Source organism: Ambystoma mexicanum, chromosome 2p (genome assembly GCF_040938575.1).
Source record: "Ambystoma mexicanum isolate Mex_15411 chromosome 2p, UKY_AmexF1_1, whole genome shotgun sequence".
Classification (NCBI taxonomy): Eukaryota; Metazoa; Chordata; class Amphibia; order Caudata; family Ambystomatidae; genus Ambystoma; species Ambystoma mexicanum.
This window is the reverse complement of record NC_090923.1, coordinates 431,102,985-431,127,123: the sequence shown is the minus strand read 5'-3', so window position 1 is coordinate 431,127,123 and position 24,139 is coordinate 431,102,985.

Genomic DNA, 24,139 nt, shown 5'->3' with positions numbered 1-24,139 from the left:
CAATACCTGGATCAATACCTGGCAAATGGGTTTATTCGTCCTTCCAAGTCCCCTGCTTCTTCAGCTTTGTTCTTCGTTCCAAAAAAGGAAGGAGACCTTAGAACTTGTATAGATTATCGCTCCCTGAACCAGATCACCGTTAAGAATAGATATCCGTTACCTTTGATCCCTGAACTCCTGGACCAAGTCAGAAAAGCATGCATATATACAAAGCTGGATCTTAGAGGAGCTTACCACTTGGTACGAGTAAAAGAGGGCGATGAATGGAAGACGGCCTTCCGCACCAAGTATGGGCTATTTGAATATCAGGTCATGCCCTTCGGACTTTGCAATGCCCCGGCCGCCTTTCAATATTTTATGAACGATGTCCTCAGAGAGCTCATAGATGTGTGTGTTGTTGTTTACATTGACGACATCCTCGTTTATTCTTCATCGGAATCTGAACATCGGAAACACGTGAAAATGGTCCTCGAAAGATTGCGTCAACACAAACTTTTCGCTAAGTTGGAAAAATGTGTTTTCAACGTGACTGAAGTTGAATTCTTGGGATTCATATTATCACCTGGCGGAGTGCGTATGGATTCAAAGAAGGTCGATGCAGTTCTCAAATGGCCATCACCATCCTCCGTAAAAGGTGTGCAAAGCATGTTAGGCTTCGCTAACTTTTACCGCAGGTTTATCCCCGAATTCTCTCGAATAGTCCAGCCCATCACTGCCTTGTTAAAGAAAAACAAATGTTTTGAATGGTCTACCGAAGCAAAACAAGCTTTCCAGGATTTGAAGACTAAATTTATCTCTGCACCAATCTTAAAACACCCTCGCCCCGAACTCCCCTACATCGTGGAAACTGATGCTTCAAGTCTTGCCATGGGGGCAGTTCTATCACAAAAGGACCCGGTAACCAATCAATTGCATCCCGTGGCATTTTGGTCCCGCAAATTCTCGCCTCCTGAAATCAATTACACGATTACTGACAAGGAACTTCTGGCTATCAAGTCTGCCTTTAAGGCTTGGCGGCATTATCTGCTGGGGGCCCGACACACCGTTACTGTGATTACGGATGACCGAAACCTGCAATATTTGAAAACCGCAAAAGCCCAATCCTCTAGACAACTCCGTTGGGCATTATTCTTTGCCGAGTTTGACTTCATAATTACCTATCGACCTGGTACAAAGAACGGTAAAGCTGATGCCCTTTCTCGGATGGGAGTGGAAGAACACTTGATCAACCCTAAACCTGTACCAATCATTCCCGAACAAAGAATTCTGGGTGTAATCGCCACAGAATCCATAGAGGAAGTTAAGGATAAAGCCAGGCAACTTGTAACTTCAGCAGACATACAGAATTGGCATCTGCAGGGAAAGGACTTTGCAGTAAAGGACAACTTATTGTATTTCCAAGAACGATTATACCTACCCAGCACAGATTTACAGAAAAAAGTAATCTCTTGTTATCACGATTCTTTAATGGAAGGACATCCCGGTATGGCCAAGACCTCAGAAAAGATCAAGCGCTACTTCTGGTGGCCGTCTTGGAAAAAAGATATCAGAGACTTTATAATGTCCTGTGGAGTATGCATCCAAAACAAGAGTCAAAAGGAAAGACCAGCAGGCCTCTTACGCCCTATTGACATCCCACCTCGCCCTTGGCATACGCTTTCTATGGACTTCATCACCGATCTACCTCCATGCTCCGGATACAATACGATTCTAGTAATCGTGGACTTATTCTCCAAGATGGCGCATTTCATTCCGCTCAAAGGCTTGCCAACAGCAGCAACTCTGGCCCGAGAATTTCTCGAAAACATCGTCCGACTGCACGGTTTTCCTTCGGTTCTAATTTCGGATCGAGGTAGTCAATTTATTTCTCATTTTTGGGGAAGTTGCTGTCGGTCGGCTCAAATTGATGTGAGACTATCGACCAGTCACCACCCTCAGACCGACAGACAAATCGAGAGGACCAATCAAACTCTGGAACAGTATTTACGCTGCATGCTGCAACAAACTGAAAAAACTTGGAAAGACATCCTTTGGATAGCCGAATATGCCTACAATAACTCTGTCCATTCGGGAACTGGGAAAACCCTGTTTTTTCTTTTGTACGGCAGTCACCCTCGAACCTCGGAGTTGGATCCCCTCCAAGATCTTGAAACACCAGCAGTAGACTACCTGCATTCTACAATCACCCAAGCCTTTAAGGAAGCTGTTTCTCACCTTCAAAGGGCTAAAGAACAATACAAGAAAGGAGCAGATCAACATCGGAAGGAAGCCCCTCAATATCAAGTAGGGGATCAAGTCTGGTTATCCACCAAATATCTACCTCTAAAAGGGCCACGCACATTCAACCCAAGATACCTTGGTCCCTATTCCATCACTACCATAGTAAACCCAGTAGCGGTCAAGTTGGACTTGCCCCGGCACATGAAGATACATCCGGTCTTCCACGTCTCTCTATTAAAACCCGTGCAACCTCAAACCCGACTAACTAAATCTCCAAAACCTATCCTAGTTGATGGAGAACTCGAGTTTGAAGTCAAAAGCATTCTGGACTCCAAGATCTCCAAATCTAAACTATTTTATCTAATTGACTGGAAAGGCTACGGCCCCCAAGAGAGATCCTGGGAACCTGCTGAATATGTCCACGCTCCTCGCCTAATCAAAAGATTTCACCGAACATTTCCTGACAAGCCAAAACCCCCGGAGAAGCCCGGTTTGGGAGGGGCCTTGAGGGGGGGTACTGTCATGATCTCTGCTTCCAAAAGGTCAGGGTTTTCCCAACTCCCTTGGAAGCAGATCCATAACCCAGGTTCCGAGTGCCAACCAGTCCCAATTGGGACCTTTTGGACCCAGTCCTGGCGCCAGTGGCACCAGGCTCATTAATATGCCCAGTCCCAGCGCTGGAAGCGCCGGGCTCATAATGCTTGGGTGGACTTACCTGCAGCAGACCATGCTGCTTACTTGCCTGCCAGTTGAGCCTCTGATCCTCTTCTGTTTGGAACTACTTTTCCTGTTGGGTGGGGCAGGAGCCACTCCCTAGATTCGGAACACTGGAACTCTTCTGGAAAGCAGGAACTCTTTTCTTACCTAGGCGTGGCTGTGGAAGGAGACACCTAAGCACTACAGGAGGCTATTTAAACCACACCCGATGGATGAATCTTGCTTTGCGTTATTCTGCATCCTCTGCAGCAGAACGCTCATCGTGTCTTCTGCATCTGATCCTGGGCCTAAGGAAAAAGGCTTACCATCCTGAATCCAGTCTTCAGCAACACCTATAAAGACAAGAAAGAACAGGTTAGCATTACGGTCTTCAGTGACAGCTCTTCACTTACCTGGTCCATCGGCTGTCACCAACGCCTCGCGCTGCATTCCGGCATCTGAAAGACAAAGGCTTACCTACTCTTCGTGCGCTCCGGAGGTCTTCACACTGCATTCCGGCATCTGAAAGACAAAAGCTTACCAACTCTTTGCACGCTCCGGAGGCCTTCGGCGCTGCATCCCGCATCTGAAAGACAAAACAAGGTGCGTTTAAAGACATTGGGGAACTTTAATACTCACGTGCCATAACTCCTTTCCACATCTAACCCAGTGGGTATTCCGGCACCCTGCAGCCGCTCTGAACTTGTACCTGCAAAATAAAAAGACAGTTAGAGCGCATCGTGAAGCAGGCAACAAGCGCTTACTTACGTGCTTCCAGGCGCTTCTATTCATCACACGGGCTCCATCTTCAACTCACTTCAGCCCGTCATCCGCCATCGCCGGAACCCTGCATAACAAGAGGCATCATTACTAAAGACTTTAAAGACATTAGAATTACTCGAAACTTACCGTTCGTGCAGTAAACGACGGACAGCAGTCCTCTGAAGTCAAGAGGCCTGCTCTCCTTATCCAGTGAAGAAACTGGTTACAGCACCCTGCCCCGAGGCAGATGGAGAGCACAGCGTTCACTTACCTAAGGTGAGAGCGTTAACCTTTGGGGTTCTTCAGGAGAAGAGAAAGGGAAGAAGAGAGAGAGACATTCAATAACCCAGTTCCTTAATCCCATATTTTCTATCTGCAGACATCTTACCCTTCGAGTCAGACATACAGTGCACAGAGGTCCAGCCCAAAGAGCCAGCCGTGTGTTACACATCACCTTTGAAGATACGGTATACGCCCAGTCAAGACCGGTGCCTCTACGGGAATCAGGTGAGCGTTACACTAAATACGTAACAGTAATTCTGCTGATTCCAGCTGGAATTAGCATCCAAAGGTGATTTACAATGGTAATTCCACCAGACGGAATTACTGTTAGTGCCAATTGTGTGTTCAAGCTCCCATAAAATTGTAATGCAATGTAATTATTGCCGCCATCACCGCCCAACTCATAATGAGGCTGTTTGTCAGATGGAGGAAGTACAGAGGAAGGCCAAGGAATAGACACAAGTATTCAAGTAAGCTGAGCTCAAGATTGGAGATTAAAAATTTTGTAGAGTGGTAATTACGAAATTGCTGAATTCTATGAATATTTCAAAGCTTAAAACAAGCAGCAAAGGTGGTGGTCATGATGAGTGGTTCTAGTCAGGGGTTGCTGTTGAAGAGAACCCCAAGGTTGCGAGCCGTAGATGAGGGATCAAGAAGGTTAGACAAGAAGGATATAGGAAGTGGAATGGTAGGGATGGCAGTGGAAGTAGGAGAAAAACTATTCACATTTTTGAAGAGTTCAGCATGAGGCAGTGGAGCGCAATCCAGTGATGGATTTCAGTGAGACAGTTGCTAATCTGTTTCAAGATGGCTAGGATGATGAAGGGGAATAGAAACAAATATGAGTATCATCAGCAAAGTGGTGATAGTGAAGGCCAAAGAACAACATATGACCTCCTATGACCGATTTCTATAGGGTAAAGAGGGTAAAGAGCAGAGGTCCCCAGATTGCTCCTTTGGGAGACATTGACAGGAGGAGGGGTTTGGTCAAAGGTGTGTAAGTTCCAGGAGATTTCAAAGTAGCAAACATCCAGATAGGAGTCAATTCAGGTGACAGCAGATTTGCAAACACCAGGGAACTGGAGTGTAAAGAGAACAGAGAGGTGGTGGATAGTGTAGAAAGTGGCAGAGAGATCCAAAAGAAAGGATATAGAAGAAAGAAGACAGTTTGGAGTGGTGAACACCAGAAAGAAAGTTGAGTACATGCATGATTACAGTCTCAGTGGAGTGTTTACTATGGAAGCCAGATTGAAGTGCATCGCCAAGGCGATTATCCTCAAGGTACTTTGTGATCTAGTTGAAGACCATCCACTCAAGGACCTTTGAATAATGGGTGAGGAGTGAAACAGGGCAATAACTCAATAGGACTTTTGCTCAGCAAAGTACTTCCTCCAACAGGTAGGACATTTCCAGATTTTGAAGAGACAGTGAAGGGTCCAGTGAGGAGAGCAAGATTAAAGAATTCAGAAAGATTAAGACAGGTGATTGAGACTAAGGGCCTCATCACAAATCAGGCGGTAATCCAGCGGATTTCCCGTCGAGCGGTATTAGCGCTAATGTCAAGCCCCCCGGCGGATAGTCCACCAGATCACAAGTTTGCGTGCACGCACACAGGGACATGGCATTAGCGCAAATAGCGCTCGACGTAGAAACAGCCCAAGAACCCGTAAATCCAGCGCACCGTGTGCTTCCGCCGTGTCAAAAGCGCATGCTATTAGTGCGCGGGAAACGCGTCAACGCCGGAATGGGAAATAAAGCAGTGGCCATTTTGGAAATCACAATCCGTTGAATATCACAGCCCCTGAAAGCCATCCATACCTGGGAATAGTGAAAAATGTCACAGGAACGCACGAGGGACAAGTCAGCACTGGACAGGGTCAGGAAAGCCAAATTCAGTGAACAGGAGCTGGCTGTACTTGTGCAGGAGGCAGTGACCCACCATGATGAATTACAGCAGCGCAAGACAAGCGGGCAGCGTCGTGCACAGATCTGGCGGGACATCAGCCAGAGGGTGTCTGTAGTGGGGCGCGTGCCCCGGGATGGGGAGGATTGTCGCAAGCGCCTCAATGACTTACGTGTCAGAGTACGTGGAATACTCTCACAGCACAGTGGTGCAAGCATGGGCACTGGAGGAGGGCCACCACCACCACCTGAGCTCACGCCCTGGGAGGAGAAGATGACTGCGCTAATCGACATGGGCACCATAGAGGGAGTTGGCAGAGCAGAGGCTGGCACTGGTATCCAGCCAGCTGCAGGTGAATCCCCCCCAAATGCATGAATCTGAAAGGACCACACATGCAGACCCCGAGTGAATGTATGTGCATGAAATGTGTGTGAGGCACTGAAGACACCCATAACTGAGCCTTTGTAACACCATACCGTAGCACTCCCTAGAGTCCCCTGTACGTGCACTGCATCAATACAAGGGCCAGGGGACAGACATCCATTGCCATGGCACAGCTACATAGAGTGTGAGTGTGCATGAATAAACCCCCATCACCATGTACACGGTGCATTCCCATCACGCATGTGATGATGACACACAAAAATTTCTGTGCAGTGTCCCTCCACACTGACACATTCCACCAATCACGACATGGGGATTGTACACAATGCAAGTGCTATGCATAATTGGTACTGCCTACAATCCCACATGATGCCATAAACTGCAAGATACTAATGTAGGCCGCCCTGAACTCAATCCACACCCCATGTACCCCACAGGCACACGGCGATAACCACGGGACGACGATGACGGTGAGGAGGCCACTGCATCACAGCGCCCAAGGCAGCGCTCCTCGACCAGAACCACTACCCCGCAAAGGGGCCGCCCAAAAGCAAACTGACGCCGGATCCATCCCACATTACCACACCACAGCCTAACCAGACGGCTGCAGCACCCACATGGCCGCAGGGGGTCAGCGCCTACCTCACCCCATACCATCATGCAGACTCTCGATGCCGAGGGTGTTACCTGTGGGTCAGAGCCCGATGAGGGACAGACACCTCCAGCTGCTCCTCAGCCAGGCCTGTTGCATTCACCCACATGCAGCGACACCAAAGGGATGGCCACACCACAGGGGAGCCCAGAGCCAGTCACACAGATACCACAAACCCCACATGTGCATGTGCGTCGTTACCGCACACCAGAGCCTGATGCTGACACACCATCATATGGCACCCCAGAAGACAGGCACTCGGACCGCAGCAGCCCCATCCAAGCTGCCAACATGTCCCCATTCAGCCCCCCCCGGCAGTGCACAGCTGCCAGCCTGGTACCTGCCGCACCTGGGGTACCTTTCATCACGGGAGCTGCTGTGATGGGACGTCTGGACATAATTGAGGCCAAACAGGCAAACGTGGAGTCCATGGCCAAAATGCACAGCCGGCACATCAAGGCCATCAGCGGATCCATACGGTATGGATGCAAGTACATGGCCCGAGACAACGCGCGCACCCGGAAAGTGGTGGAGAAATGCACCGTGTCCCTGACAGGTTTCGGCCAAAGGGTACGGGAGTTGTGCAAGGCAGTATCTGCACTTGCAGAACAGACAAGGGAATCAAACAACCTTCTCCGCCAGCAGCTGCAGGGCACCGAGTCAGTCCCATCTAACTCCACTACATCCACGGAGGGATCCCTGAAGCCTTCACCTAGGCGCAGTTCATTGCGCCACCTGAGATCCCACACACCAGAGGGGCCAGGACATGGAAAGCGCCCGAGACCATCATGGATGGACATGGCATTGTTGTGGGTGCCCTGAGAACATGCACCTACCTGCACTGTTGTGGGGAGTTAACTGGGGGGGGGGGGGGTTGTGTGCTGGTTGTTCACTGGGGGAAGAGGCATTGTGTGCTGGGTGTTCATTGGGGGGAGGAGGTTTGTGTGCTGGTTGTTCACTGGGGGAGGGGGATTGTGTGCTGGGTGTTCACTGGGGGGAGGGGAGTATGTCAATCATTTAATAAATAACGTTAAAAATTCATACAAAGGATGCACAGTCATGATTGTGATAAAGTGCTCTTTAATGTTCAAGTGATATGTGTAAAATGTAGCCATCACCTGTATCAAAAATAATTCGCAATCAAGCTCTGTCTGGCCAACCTCCCCTCCCTCACCCCATTCCTGTGTGCACGTGCAACATCTTCTGGCACATCATCATCTTCACTCCCATCCTCAGGTGGCCGCACATCAGCATCGGGGGGCAGTGGGACATTCATGCAACAACAAATGTTGTGCAGCATAGCACATGTAAGTACGATTTTTCCATCTTTTTCAGGGGCATACATCAATTGCCCTCTTGTACGGTCTAGGCACTGGAAGCGTGCCTTCAGCAGTCCAAATGCCCTCTCCACACAGATGCGTGTAAGTCCATGGGCATGTTGTATGCCTGCTCAGCTGCAGTGTGTGGATGATGCACAGGGGTCATCAGCCATGTGTACCAGGGATATCCAGAATCACCTGCAGGGGCGAGAATGCAGGTATGAGGACAAGGTTGGTTCAGTGGGTGCACAAGGCTCAGTCATCAGTGAAATTGGAAGCAGGATCACGTTTGTGTTGAAGAGGTCATGCTATCTTATTGCAATATTGGGATCCACCCTTTGCCTTCAGGGACATGCATGGTGTGAGGTTGCCATGGAGCTGTGTATCTATGTATATGTGAGTTGTTATGTGCATCACCCTCATGTGTTACATGTGGTCTAGTTATCACATGGTCACTTACATTGTGGTGTCTGCTGTGCTAGGGACACCATTGATTCAATGGAGTACTTACTACTTGCAACACCCCTGTTGCTATATGTAACAGTAGTCTGTCCCTTGTCACTAGAGGAGGGGACTCTTCAATCTGCTTGTGCGTGCGACATGTTGTTAGCCCCTGTGTCATTGGCAATCCCTTTGGCTGCTGTTGCGCTTTCTGATTGGCACAATTATGTACAGTTCTCCATGCATGTGATTGGACAATCAGGGGTCAGTGTTTCTGGGATGTACATTGTCGTGAATCAAACTATTTGTGTGTAGTGCTTTTGTGGATGTGCCTACCTTCGCGCACATTTGGCATGACTGTCGGGTGGCCAGGGTGGGATGTCTCTGCTGTGTCAGGGTGAGAAGCAAAACAGCGACACACAGGAGGCTTTGTGGTAGTTGGCCTTCCATATGTGACTGTGCTGGCATATGTCTTTGCCATTCAGACTGGGTTTTTTCTGCCGTGATTAACATGCCCAAGGGTTCTCGTGCGAGGTACATGAATGGGAATGTTGCAGTGCTGGTGCTGCCTATGTCTCCTGCTGGCATGCTGGGATTTCACTGTGTATTTCCAGCCCCATCAGATGTCATTTAACATGCATTTTGGACTACATTTGTACTCACCCAGCACCCATGTGTTTGGCATTGATGCCTTTCTATGTACCCTGGCAGGGTACTGTTGCGCAGGACCATGGAGTCATGGGTGGATCCTGGAAAGCGGGCACAGCAGTGGCTGATGGTGAGGTCAGGGCTACTTGTCATCTGCACATTCATGGAATAGTAATTTTCACGTTTTCGGTAGGCTGCCTCATGCACCTGGGGTGGTACTAGTGCTACATGTGTGCAATCCAGGGCTGCTATGACATTCGGGACTTGGGCAATGGCATGGAATTCACCCTTCAGCTGGTTCACCTGTGCCTGTGTGGCTGGCAATGCAATGTGCTCATTCACATGGAGCAGCAGTGTATCCAGCACCTGTCACAGCATGGCACTGAAGGTGGACTGGGCCATGCCATGCATCATGGCAACGGTTTGTTGGTAGCTGCCAGTCCCGAGGTATTCTAGCACGGACGGAAGCTTCACGAGTGGGGCACTGCAGTCCTGATAGCTATATGGCTACCGATGTCAGCCTGGATTGTGTCCAGCAACTGGGTGATGGTTGCCCTGCCCAGCCTATACTTGGCCACCAACTGCCCATCAGCCAGGGCCCAGGGTGTTGGCCTTACCCTGGGGATGGCTGGCCGCCTTGCTGGTGCTGCTCGCCTCCTCCTTCTCCTCATCCCCACCACCCCCTGCGCTCTTGGGGCCCTGGCCTGGTTGGCTGGGCTCTGTAGCTCCAGGCGCATCTGATAGATGTCCACATCAAGGCTCCTGGCTCCAAATGGCAGTATGGTGTTTGAAAGTGTGTGTTGTTCATGGGTGGGTCCTTTGTAGGCCTCTGATTTGCATTGGTTTCACCTGGGCTCTTATTGTTGTCTTCTCCCTGCTCCTGCTGGTGTAATAGTGTTGGGGATGGTGTGTTGTGCATGGGTGGGTCCTTTGTAGGCCTCTGATTTGCATTGCTTTCACCTGGGCCCTTATTGCTGTCTCCTCCCTGCTCCTGCTGGTGTAATGGTGTTGGGGAGGGTGTGTTGTGCATGGGTGGGTCCTTTGTAGGCCTCTGATATGCATTGGTTTCACCTGGGCCCTTATTGCTGTGTCCTGTGTTCTTTTTCCTCCAGCATTTGGCTAGGGGTATTTTCGGAAAATTTTCCACTGCTTTTCTGGCGCTAATAGCGCTTACGCCGGACTCGTGATTGCTCTGTAATAGCGCAAATGGATACTGGCGCTATTACAGCCAGCGCTATTACAGCCGGCTGTACTTGCGCCGGCTGTAATAGCGCCGGAGGTATTTGTACTTGTGATCCGGCGGACCCTTAAAAGCGGCGCTGATAGCGTTACTGCCGGATTAAAGGGTTACCGCCAAACTCATGATGAGGCCCTAAGTCTTTCCCAGTTTTGAGGCAAAACGGTCGATAGGAGTGCAAACTTTCTTGGCGCTGTGAAGGATGGGTGCTAATTTGGTAGGACAGGAAGAGTTAAGAAAAGAAAGGGAGCTGGGTGGGGTGGTGTACATACGCAGGTTAGGGAAGGGAGAGAGGATCTCTGTGAGAGTCTCATGAATTGTAGCGGTGTTAGTGGAAACGTGATCAAAGTCATTAGCAAAAAAGAACACTAATGGATATTGGCTTGGGATGTATGAGCAAAGCTTGAATAGTTAGGTGTGTGAAGTAAGACGGTTTGACAGAGCATTGTAGAGGCGAGGACAGCAAGGGAACTTTTGTGGTCTAGAATTAGGGTGGGTGTCCATGATTTGTGCCAGCATCAGGTCACAATGCATGTTTGTTTTCGTTGTCTGGGTGTCACAGGTGATCCAGGGTTGAGGACATTGATGGGAAGGTTAGAATGTGTGTGTAGGATAATGTTGACCAAAGGTCCAAATGGAGTCATAAATGCATACAAACGTTTTAAAAAAGCAGAGTCAATTGAAGACACATGAATAGGGGAGAGAGATAATAGAGAGGTGCTCACATTATCAAGTTATGGACAGGTGAGGCCTGCTTGAATTTCCTCTTGGTAACTGAAAAGGGGAAAGGATGAGTAGAAGGTGGAAAGATGGAGACGTTAAAGTGAACAATGGAGTGATCAGATGGACAGGGGTTTGCTGCCCTTTTTCTCTACTTAAGCAGCTCTCCAGCCTCTTTTTCTTTGCAGTTGATGAGCAGGTACAAGTGGATCTAGGTCACATGACCTAAGCCCCACCCACTTGTCAATCACTTTAAACTGTGGGTGCCTTCCTGTTTTTTCCACCCTTTTTCCCCACTTAAGCAGTTCTCAGCTTATTTTTCTTTGCAATTGGTGAGCCGGTGCAAGTGGATCTAGGTCCTGTGGCATAAGCCCCATCCACCTTTTTAGCCCTTCCTCTTCCTTTCTTGTCTTAACTCTTAGATCAAGGGCATCTCTTGACCGGGTGTCCAAAGTGAAGGGCAGACAAAGAAAAGGGAAATTCCTGTTTGGATCTGTTCGGACCTGGTGGACCCAGAGTAAGAACCCCTGATCAGAATGCAGGTAAGCATGCACCGACATGTGTTTTCTCCCTCCGTGCCCACAGGCCATCCCCACCATCACCAAGCAGCGCCAACGTCAATGACATCACCCCTCCTCTAAGGCATGGACTCTGCAATGCAGCAACCTCACCCACATCAGCCCGAAGCCCATCTTCACCCCCCACTGTCCACAACACGGAAGCTGATGCTCGCCAATGTCTACTCAGCCATCACCCATGCTTCAGACATCACCAACCTCATCACTACACTCAACTTTGATACCATTTTCATCACCGAGACCTGGCTGACACCCACTTCCACCTACATCCCAACGTCCTTGTCCCTGACGGCTATTGGATCCAACAAAGAGGCCGGCTGAACAAGACAGGCAGAGGCCTCACAGTCATCCACAAGACATCGTTGCCCTGCACCAGACTTGACGTCGACAACATTGGATCCTGTGAAGTCCACTCCTGCCACTTCCCACTCTCACCAACAGACACAGTCACCTAACATCTCATCTGCAGACCACCCAAACCCAGCGCCACCTTCATCAGAGACTTCACCGTCCTTGTCACCACCATGTCCCTCATGCATGCCAACAATATCTTCCTTGGGGACTTCACCATTCCAGGCAAAAAATCCACCGAACCGATGAAGGAAGCACTCCTCTGCCTTCTCGAAACCCTCAGCCTCACACAGCACACTAAGGGCCCAGCTCATGACAAAGGTAACATCCTCGACCTAATTATTTGCACTGTCTTCCCTCCACTACATCTCTACTCTCCTGCTTGACTGAGTGGACCACCTAACCGTGCCTTTCAACATCCTGCACACCACCCCAGTCAAGCACTCCCAGCCTAAACCCATCAGGGGTCATTCAAGAACTGCCCAGTGGAAGCCCTCACAGAAGACCTGGCCAACCTCCACCTTACATGGACCTGACACTCCCAAACGAACTGTGACTCTCTACAAGAAGCAATCAACGCCACCGTTTCAGCCTCCATCGGCTGACACACAACGCACCTGCAAACCAAAACCATCAGGACCCAGGTACACTGCAAGAACTCAAACTCAGCATTATGAAACAAGAAATTAAATGATATTTTATTTATATCGTGCTCATACACAAAACCTGGAACCGCTCCAGGACTGCATCCTAACTGGAACTACTCCAAGAACTACTCCAGGAACACATCAAGGAACTCAGAGCAACCCGTCAACAACTGTTACGCTCACCTGGTATCCACAGGGACGCCACCCAGCTGGGTTACTCGCTGGTATGCTTCTCAGCTTTGCCCTGATGTGGTCTGCGGAGAAGGTTCTGCCTGAAAATACAGGAGGACTGTGTTCAAGACTGACCGACTGGGTTAAGTATCCTCCCTCCACCCCGTTTGATTTCAGTCCCTCTGGCGCCCTCTCCTCCCCTTGTGGTAGAATTAGGCGTGCTCTCTGTCCTGCATTCTTTGCAGGGAGGCGTTGTCTTTTATGGGCGAGTGCAGTCCAGTTACTTCACTGACGCTGGCCCGTTTGATATTGTTCAGGTAGATCTTATTGCTGTTCTTTAGTTTTGTTGCTATCCTGCATGCCTTTCTTTGTTTAAAATGTCTCTTTTTTCTCCCTTAGGTATGCAGAGCTTCAGCACGGCGAACTGGCTTGGTTGAGCCCCACTGGTAAATGATGGTGCATTAAGAGCGCTATGATGCGGTAAGTAAGCGCTATGTGCAGCGCTGCGCTGTCTTGCCTTTGCTAACCTGTGTTTTCCTTCCTTGTAGGTCGCCAGAGGCGTTGCTAGGGGGGGGCTGAGGGGGCTATAGCCCCGGATCTTTTGGCTGTAGCCCCGGATAGAAGCTCAGGAGCTACAGCCAAAAGACTAGCTAGCCCCGAGTCCTGACAGCCTGGACATTAGCTTAGCCCCGGATCTTTTCCAGACCTAGCAACTCCCCTGTAGGTCGCAGTGTTCTTCAGCGTGAGTGGAATGTCCGGAGTGGTGCCAGCCGAGAGGTGACCAGCCAGGTAAACCTTTTGAGCAGTTGGTAATTTGTAAATGTATCTACTGCTTTCTTTAATGTTGCCTCTATCTTCCTCTTTCAGGTCGTTCTGTCCGGGAGGCGTGAAGATTCGAGGAAGCTGTTCTCAGTAGCTGTGAGTGTTTAAAGATGAAGACTGCAGATAAGATGCGGCTGCTAATGATGTTCCTTTTGTCTCCTTGCAGGTTCTGCTTCTCCGAGGTTCGAGGGAATAGCTGGACACGGTGAGCGTCATGTTGCAAGCTGCAAAGTAAAGCGAAGCGTGTTGTCTTGCTCGGGTGTGGTTTAAATAGCCCCAACAAAATAGTCCAGGTAAATAGTCCCTAGGCTACCACACCCAAAACACTAGACCACATGCAAAGCTTGGTTCTTAGGAACCAAGCTATGTGGATGCCTCCATATTGGCTGACAATACAATAAAGTAGTTCCCAAGCACATTGTTTTTCATGGTGTATGAGCCTGGCGCCATTGGCGCCAGGACTGGCCCCATGAAGACTTTTGAAGAGGATGCCAGGCTCTAGAGGCCTGAGTCCTGACTCCACCTGGCCAATGGGTTTGCCAGAGGGGGTTTTGGGAGAGGGTCGTGACAGCACTCCCCCCTAAAGGCCCCCCCGTGGTGTTCCTTCTGTCTGGCCCAGGTTTGGTTGGGAAGTTCCGATGGAATTTCCTGATTAGACGTGGTGCGTGGATATTCTCACTGGGCTCCCAGGATCTATCTTGTGGTCCAAATCCTTTCCAATCGACGAGATAATATAGCTTGGTCCTAGAGTATTTAGAGTCCAAGATATCTTTGACTTCGAATTATGGTTCTCCGTCAACAAGTATGGTCTTAGGTGGTGTCCCAATCCGTGTGTCGGGTTGCATTGGTTTCAGGAGGGACACATGGAATACCGGGAGGATGTGTAGATTAGGTGGCAAATCCAGTTTCACGGCTTCTGGGTTGATAATTGCCTTAATGGTATAGGGTCCTAAGAATCTGGGATGAAAGGTCTGGGTTCCCTTGATGGGTACGAATTTAGCGGCTAACCAAACTTTGTCTCCTACTTGATAATCAGGGGCCTTTTTCCGGTGTTGGTCAGCGAATCTCTTTTGTTTTTCTTTGACATGAATAAGGTGTTCCTTTGCCCTTTTTTTTTTTTTTTTTTTTTATTATTGTTGTTTTTGATGATACATCTTTACAACATCCAATTTATCTTCAAACATAAAATTCAAATCTCAGAATACACAGGAAACATGTTTCTTCGATATATGACATAATTATTCTTAGAATATAAAATATTTCAACCAGCATAATAAAACTCAATTTAAAAATCAAAATGCAAACACATCAGGTCCAAACAGTATCAAGAAAAACTATCAATATACTTGGGCTCACTTAGGTGATAAGTTTACAAATTTCACATCTTTTTCTATTCTTTATTACAATTCTCAACCATATCTAGTTTTTTTTCAATAATTTGTAGGAGTTTAACTAGTGCAAGTGTAAGTGAAATCCTGTTTCCCCACATGCATTCTACCCATAGCGTTTCTCGGGTAATTCCCATAATACCAAATAGGAATTTGCCCAAATATTTTTGTCTATCTGCCTCAAAAGAAGTACAGTATAATACTAGATGTTTCAAGGATTCATTTACATCGATCACACAAAATCTACAATTCAAGTTATGCTGCTCGTTTTTGTTATGTTTCCAAAATTTCATACGGTCTTTAGTTAACAGTAGATTAAACTTGAATCGCATGTACGTTACTCTTATCAGATTACTAGGTACCTGCCTAATATATAGTAATATTGGTTTTTGGTTATGCCTAAATTTAGAGTATTCTTCATACATTTTATATTGTCCAATTAAATCAGATGTATTCGCCCAATCATAAATATATATTTTTTTTTTTACTATTTGAGGCAAGGTAGCTAGGTCTGTTGTGCTTTGCGCAATCAAATCCAATACCTGTTGTATCTCCTTGTAAGACTTCTGTAGAGAATCAGGTTTGCCACTCTTAATCATAACTGCTAAATCTTCATATAGTGAGTTTTCCATTGGTTGGAGAACTTTAGCAAAGTTTGCCAACCTGCGCCATCTCATTTTTGACGCCAAAGATGTAAGCCCCAGTTCATGAATTATTATGGGATTTGGCATCGAAAGGGGCAGATGTAAAACCTTTTTCCAAATCATTCCCTGTAAGGAATTTAGAATATGCCCCATCGCTAGTGTGCATACATCTAATCCATATAGTATGATTGCCTCTACTTTAAGCAGGTAAAACTCTATTAGTGGGATAAGAGAAAATCTACAGAGCTTCCGATGGATGATCTTCATTTGTGCTATAAGTGGCAATGCTTTAATTGATATTGCTTTATGCCATTTTTTCAGTGAGTCAGAATTTGTTAAATTATATCCCAAATAAATCAACCCTAATGAGCGAGGAATCATGTTTCAATTGATTAACCATTTAAATGATGTTGTTTTCCTTTTGTTAGAGAAAATCATTATATTCGATTTTCCAGGGTTGACTGTCAAGTTGTGTTTTTCACAGTAGCCATAGAACAGATGTATCTTATTTTGTAGTCCATATGGCGTGCGATCTATAAGGATGATATCATCGGCAAAAGCCAGCCAATTTATGCTTAGATGTCCTAGTTTTGCGGCAAAGGTATTTGAGTGTTCCCACAACTTGTCTATATCTGCTAAATACAAATTAAACAGAGTAGCCGCGAGGTTACACCCTTGTTTGACCCCAATAAATGTATTTATTGGGTCAGTTAGCCGGCCCGTACCATCAATTCTTACGCTATAGCTGGTGTTAGTGTGGAGCATGGCTATCATTGTTATTATATGCACTGGGATCTGCCAATTGTGCATCTTTGCCCAAAGTATTTCTCTAATCACGCAGTCAAACGCTGAGGACAGGTCCACCAATGCCATGTATATTGGACCATTGAGATCTCCTCTTGAGCTCTTTAATAAGTGTGCGAGAATAATTGCATTCAATTGTGTTCCCATACATTTTCTAAAGCCTGTTTGAAAGCGTGAGAGGATGCGTAAAGACAATATGGATGCATTCAGTTCTATAAGGAGTAAACTGGCGAAAGTTTTTGCAGGAGTATCTATCAAGGCAATTGGTCTAAAGTTTTTTGGATCAGCTGTACCTCCTTTTTTATGTAGGGGAATAATTAGAGCAGATGTCCAAGAATCTGGTAGTTTTTTTGTTTTAAAGATAGTATCAAAGCTGCGCATTAAGTGAGCTGCCCAAAGTTTTGGGTCATCTTTCAACAAGCATGGAGGAATTCCATCCGGGCCCGCTGCTTTTGAAAACTTTAGACTCATAATCACTGACTCAATTGTTTCGACATCCCATGGACAACTGTCGGGTAATAATGATACCTCTACAACGTACTTAAGTGACCTGAACTTATCTGGTAATACATATTTACTACTGTAAAATTCAGTCCACAGGTCACCACTCACTGTAGAGCATTTCTCTGCCTGGCTTCTTTCCATAGGATCTCTTAGTATAGCCCAGATTTCACGTGTTTTCCTACCTATCATGAGATTAATCATATTTTGATTTTTTCTCAGATAGGCATTGAATTTAATAATTCTAATGTCCTGTTTATATTTAGTCATGATTAATTTTTTCCTATACATTACTTGGTCAAAATGGATGGTGTAGTCCCTTGCCAGATTTCTAATTTCAGCATTTTTCTCTCTTTTTCTTTTCATTATGTCCAAGTTATAACCTCCAACTGAGACTGTAGATGTGTCTTGCTTGTTTCCAGTGACTATCTGACTAAGATGGTAGTGAATCATATTCTCATTCATGCGATCTAATGATCTACATTCTACCGTTGACAACTGGTTGGGATTATATTTTAATATGTCACGACTGACTAAACTGTTCAATGACCTACAGGTTTTCAAGTTCCACCTTATTGATAGCATCTGTCTGTCAGATTCAGGTAATATCAATGGTTTATACATAGTATAAATACCAAATGTACAACTCATAGTACATGTCAAAATCGAGTGGTCACTCAGGGCAGACCTTTCTATTGTACAGGGCGAAGCCATCGTGGCTAGGGTTTTTGAGGTGACAATGTAATCAATGGAGGAGTTATATATTCCCCTACTCCAGGTCAATTTTGACCCATAACTTACAAAAGGAATAACTTGCATGTCCCATTCTTTAAAAAAGTCTGACCACAGCTGGCCCCTCTCACACGACAAATTTATATACTGAATATTTTGACCTTCATTTTCCAAATTTTTTTGTATGAGAGTGGAATTGAAATCCCCACCCACAATAATTTCGATGTTGGGCATTTCGTCCACCACCTCCAACAATAAAGCTATCAGTCTTTCAAGAATACCATCAATGTATGCTCCATTTGAGTTCCAGTATAAGCCTATTATCAACAATGGAGCATTCTGATTACTCCTTGACATTACAATAACTGCTAGCATCTCCTCGGAGGAATATATCTGCCTTATTTCCACATTATATACCAAGGAGACATAAATGGCAAGGCCGCCCTTTGGACGACCAAGTTGGCCCTTTTGAGCATGACTGAAAAAGCTTGTAAAACCCTCCATAGGAATATCTGTAGTGGCCATGGTTTCTTGTAGGATAATGATTGCTGGGCGATTCTCGCAATCTAGCATCCGAAACCACAACTTTAAGTTTTTAAAGCCACAACAATTCCATGATTTTACTAAAAAGGAATTGTTTTATGATTTATCATCTCCTGGGGTCTCTTTAAGGATTGATTTCATCAAAGGTTCAAGCCATGCTAAACTTTTTATGATTTGTTCCACAGACTCTGCTTGTGAATTTACCTTTGCCTGCAACATTGTAAGTTGATTGTCATTATTTTCACTTTTTATATTTTGCTGGCTTTCTATTTCTTGAACTTCGAGGAACTCAATTGCATCATCCATCGAATGGAAGTCAAATAACTTATAACCCAGAAACTCCAAGTCCCCATAATGGGTCCGAATCAGTGAGGCAATTAGAGGTGATTTAAATTTACATATCATCTGATAATTACATGAGGATGGTAATTTTATCCAATCGATATCATTTGATACCAAGTTACGAAAGGCCGGGATTTGGCAAAAAATCTTCATTACTGCACCTCGATTTAAACTAGGATTGTCAAGCACTGCTTTATCAGCCCTCCATCCTAAGACAGATTTCATTTCCAAGGGAATACCTTTTGGGTAGACTACCTTTCCCAGCTTTTCCATCTCATTGTTTTTTTCCTTTTCCTTTTCTGATAGTGCTGGGAGGGGTGGCTCTTGCGCCCCTTTCATGAGATAAACATCTTTCTCCAAGGTTGGCAAGGAGTTGCCATCGTCGTTTTTGTCTTGAACGCACCTTTCTATATTCTTTGTACTGGAAGCCTCCTTCTCTACTATGCCCTTTGATTCATTGGACACCTGGACAGTCATTGTGGTAAGTTTTTTATCAATTTTATCAAAGAAGGTTTGTAGTTGTGTTTGAATTAGCAGAGGGGAGTGATCCTGCAACCCACCCATATTAGATATCTTTAAGCCAGGACTTATATGATGTGGCATTACAGGTGCCTGGATCAAAGGGGGTAATATGGCATCTGCTTCGACAGCCTGTGAGTTTTTCTCTTCCAAATATAGCAGTTTTTCTTTGCCCAATTCCTTTATCTCAATGCCCATAGCATCTAATTGCCTTTGGCCAAGACATAAAACAGAGGAATTAGCACTGCATGATTTTATATTTTTAGTTTTTTTTTAGTTTTTTTTTGTTTGTTTTCCTATCGGCACTAGTGGCATAGTAGATACACCCTTTCTTTTCTGAGCTCTTGCAAATGCTTTTTTTGCTTTCCTAGACATAAAAAATGTGGATTGTTGTAAATCACCTTTTTCAACGTCACTGATAGACTTATCCACGGTTGATACTTGATTCACTATGTCAAGGTCAATCAAGTCTGTCAGAGCCGTGGGAGTATCAGATCGTTCCGGCAGTTCTTCTGCTGTTGTCAGTGGAATTCCCCCATCATTACTCATTAACTCTGATGGTATTAGTTTTGCTGCTACTATGATATTTTCCAGGACTAGTAAGCGATCATGTTGAAGTTTTGCAATTTCAAGGTACTCAGGAGCAAGAGATAAGGTTTGACTGACACCCAATGGTTTCTGCAGATTTTCACCGTTCACCGTTAAGTCTATATTCACATCTGTTTGAGAGGATTGGTCATGCTGAGTGAGATGGTTCTTCTCAGCTTCCTTGTGCCCCAGCTGTTTTATAATCAGCAATTGCGATGCCCAGAAGTTGTTACACTTTTCTTGGGATGTCATGAACCCTTCTATTCTACATAGTGTGTTCATAATTTCTGCATTAGATGTACTTAACGCATGTATTGCGCCATGAGTGTACTCGTGGCCTTTATCAAGGAGGTTCAGAATTCTTGTTAAGATCGGAAAATTCTGGAGCTCTTGATCATTTAAATCCACAAGAGTATCCTCAAGTGGAAAAAATGGAAGAGAAGGGTTTGGACGACGTAATGGATTATTTCTTCCCTTTTGCTGATTGGTGTCCCCACCCAAAACCGGAGAATGGACATAGCTGATGTCCTCATGGTTGTTTCCAGACTCATAAGTAGGTGAACTAGCCTTCGGTGTTGTATTTTTTTAGTATCTTCTCATCCTTTTTTAAATTCTCTTTTAACTCTTTCAGGTTTACTTCTATTGCAGCATTAAAATGAACCTGATCCCTAAAGCCATGAGAACTTGCCGCGGGTGTAGACGGCCCATTAGACAGTCTCATTCGGCTGTGTAATTCTGCCAGTACTGCAGGGGCTACCAATGATGTATCTGATGCCGGCAGAAAAGACACGTCTGCAACCGCACCCAAAAGCGAGTTGTCATTAATGGGTATGTTGCAAATCAGGTTCTTTGGGTGTGTGGAAACATCAACCGCCTCAGGGCAGGTGATCTTTGAAGAAACCGGTATTACTAATGATTCATCTGTCATCACTGAACCTCTATACGCTATAGGAACACCCAGGTGAGTCCCAACTTCTGATTTCACGTACCCAGGTTGTGTCATATCTGCATTAGTATTTCCTATATTGTGTCCTTTTTTTTTTATTTGATTCAGAGAGTCTTCATAGTACTCGTCCTCTGAGACATTTCCCTCATTTGAGGCTGCTGTTGAACTATTTAAACACCGTTTCCCACTACGTAAATTTTTTACCATTGTTGACTATTTCTCCAAGTAGTGCCACACAATTAGTTATACTTTACGGGAATTCTCGTGCACTCCTACACCAGGAGTGTAACCACACAAGACTACAGAGAGAATAGTCAAAAACAGAAGGTAAACAAAAAAAGAAAAAAAAAATAACTTTCCCCTAATTCTGTCTTTCTTGCAATCTAAACTTTGCAATGTCGTGATTACCCCAACTAGATGTAAAAAAAGAGGCAAATTTTTACCTACAGATATTCACACTTCCACACCTCCACGCATCCAAACAGCCCAACAGCCACTTGTAAAGCCCACTTCGAATGCGCGCGCGCGAGTGCGCGCGCGCTCCCTAGATATTGAAAGTGAGGCTTGGCTGGGCGGAGCGGGCCACGGGCGGGAGGCGGGGACAAAGTATCCTTGATGACTGTAGGGAGAAAAGAAAGGAGAGGGGGAGGACTCGGGTAAGTAATGTTACTGTGTACAACCACAGTGCGCCGCGGCGAAGCCGCGGTTCATTCAAGTAAGAGACAAGGAGCAGATAGAGTCAAGTTCCTTAGTTACTTGTTAGAGAGGATCGTAACTGTAACCACGTTACGGCACGCCTGTGATTCCTCTTGCAGACGGCTCAGTCCACGCAGGATTTTCCTTCAAAGTCCTCAGCAGTCAAAAAGTCAGCAGCCCAACGACAGCCCAACAGCCACTTGTAAAGCCCACTTCCTTTGCCCTTTTGAAATCCTGAGTAATGGTTGTGTGTAGAGTCTATACCGCTGGCATTTCCAAGCTGGCTGGAAGGTCTAGGTCAGAGGTACGTGGATGTCTGCCATAAAGGGTATAGAAGGGCGTTTGTCCCGTGCTTGAATGCAAAGAATTGTTATATGCATATTCGGCTATCCATAGTAGGTCTTTCCAATTCCTTTGTTCATGGTGCAGCATGCACCATAAATATTGCTTGAGTGTCTGATTGGTTCTCTCGGTTTGGACGTCCATTTGGGGATGATGACTGGTAGATAGCCGAACATCGATCTGCGCTATTGCACAAAATTTTTTCCAGAAGTTTGAAACAAACTGGCTGCCTCGATCAGAGACCATAACCGAAGGGAAGCCATGTAGCTTAACCACGCCCTCCAGGAACACTTTTGCTAAAGTGGCTGCGTCTGGGAGGCCTTTGAGAGGAATAAAATGGGCCATCTGCGAAAATAAGTCCACAACTACAAGGATGGTGTTGAATCCTGGGCTTGGAGGTAGATCAGTGATGAAGTCAAGGGAAAGATTGTGCCATTCAACTGGAGGAATTTCCAATGGTTGTAGGAGACTAGATGGCTTTTGTTTCTGTGATTTATTTTGTGCGCAGACACGGCAGGTCTGAATATACTGAATGATGTCCTTACGCCAGGTAGGCCACCAAAAGTTCTCTTTCACCTTAGCTAGGGTTTTGGCGATCCCAGGATGCCCTTTGATTAGTGAATCGTGATAGTTTGAAATAATATGCTGTTGTAATTCCTTCTTGGGTACATATAGGCGATCCCTAAAAAAGGGTAGATGGTCCTTGATGGTATATTGTTCTCCTTGAGTTTGCCATGCGAGGTAGGCATCAGGATTCATTGTCCGTTGGATTTCTTTTCGTAGTTATGCTTTTGTTAAGGCTGTCGTGATACTCAAGAGTTTGTCTTCAGGTATAATAGTTACTGGGTCTGGAGTTGTATATACTATTTCATCTATGCCCATGTGAGATAAGGCATCCGCCCTTCCGTTTCTGACTCCTAGTCAAAATGGGATTACATAATCATATTCGGTGAAGAAAAGGGCCCACTGTAATTGGCACGAGGACTGGGCCTTGGCTGTTTTGAAATATTGCAGGTTTTGGTGGTCTGTGATGACTGTAATGGTGTGTCTGGGCCCCCAGAGGGTAGTGCCTCCAGGCTTTAAAGGTGGATTTGATAGCCAGGAGTTCCTTGTCCGTGATGGCATAATTAATCTCTGGCGGTGGGAACTTTTTCAACCAGAAGGCCACAGGATGTAGCTGGCCGGTTTCCGGATCTCTCTGTGAAAGGACAGCCCCCATTGTGAGACTGGGCGCATCAGTTTCAACGACATAAGGGAGGTTTGGACGAGGATGTCGCAGGATTGGAGTGGAGGTAAACCTTTGTTTAAGTTCCTGAAAAGCTTCTTCTGCTTCTTCGGTCCAAGCAAACTTTTTGTTGTTTTTTTGTAATAGTACTGTGATTGGGTGCACAACCTGAGAGAAGTCTGGGATGAACCGGCGGTAGAAGTTTGCAAAGCCCAGCATGCTTTGTACCCCTTTCAGAGACGTCGGTGAAGGCCATTTCAGAATGGCACTACCTTGTGCACGTCCATTCTGATGCCTTCTGGAGTAAGGATAAAACCAAGTAAATTGTACTTCGGTGATGTGAAAAAAGCATTTTTCAAGCTTTGCAAACAAGCGGTGTTGACAGAGCTTGGTGAGGACTGAACGAACGTGCCTGACATTATCTTGTTCCGAGGCTGAGTATACTAAGATGTCGTCTATGTACACTAAGGCGCACACATCAATTAACTCCCTTTAGACGTCATTCATGAAATATTGGAATGCCGCAGGAGCGTTGCATAACCCGAAGGGCATGACTTGATATTCAAACAAGCCGTACTTAGTACGGAAGGCGGTTTTCCATTCATCTCCTTTTCTGACTCGAACCAGGTGGTACGCTCCTCGAAGGTCCAATTTGGTGTAAATCTGGGCATCTTTAACTTGGTCTAGCATCTCAAGACTGGCTGCGGGGGACTTCAAAGGACGGATAAATCCGTTTACAAGCTACTTGTCTAAATAGGATTTCAAATGAAGGTTTTCTGGTTCTGTGAGAGCGTAGATCCTGCCGCAAGGCATTTGTGCACCAGGAACAAGGTCGATCTGACAGTCATAGGGCCTGTGCGGCGGCAATGTATTGGCTTGGTCCTTTCGGAAAACATCCTGGAAATCATGGTATTCACTTGGCAAGGTATTAGTTGCTCCCAGGGTTGATACTGTCGCTCCGGGAGTCATGGGGATACAGACGTCGGGTTTCTCCTCTTGGTAATAGCAGGCAGGGGAGGAGTCACCAGGGAAGGTT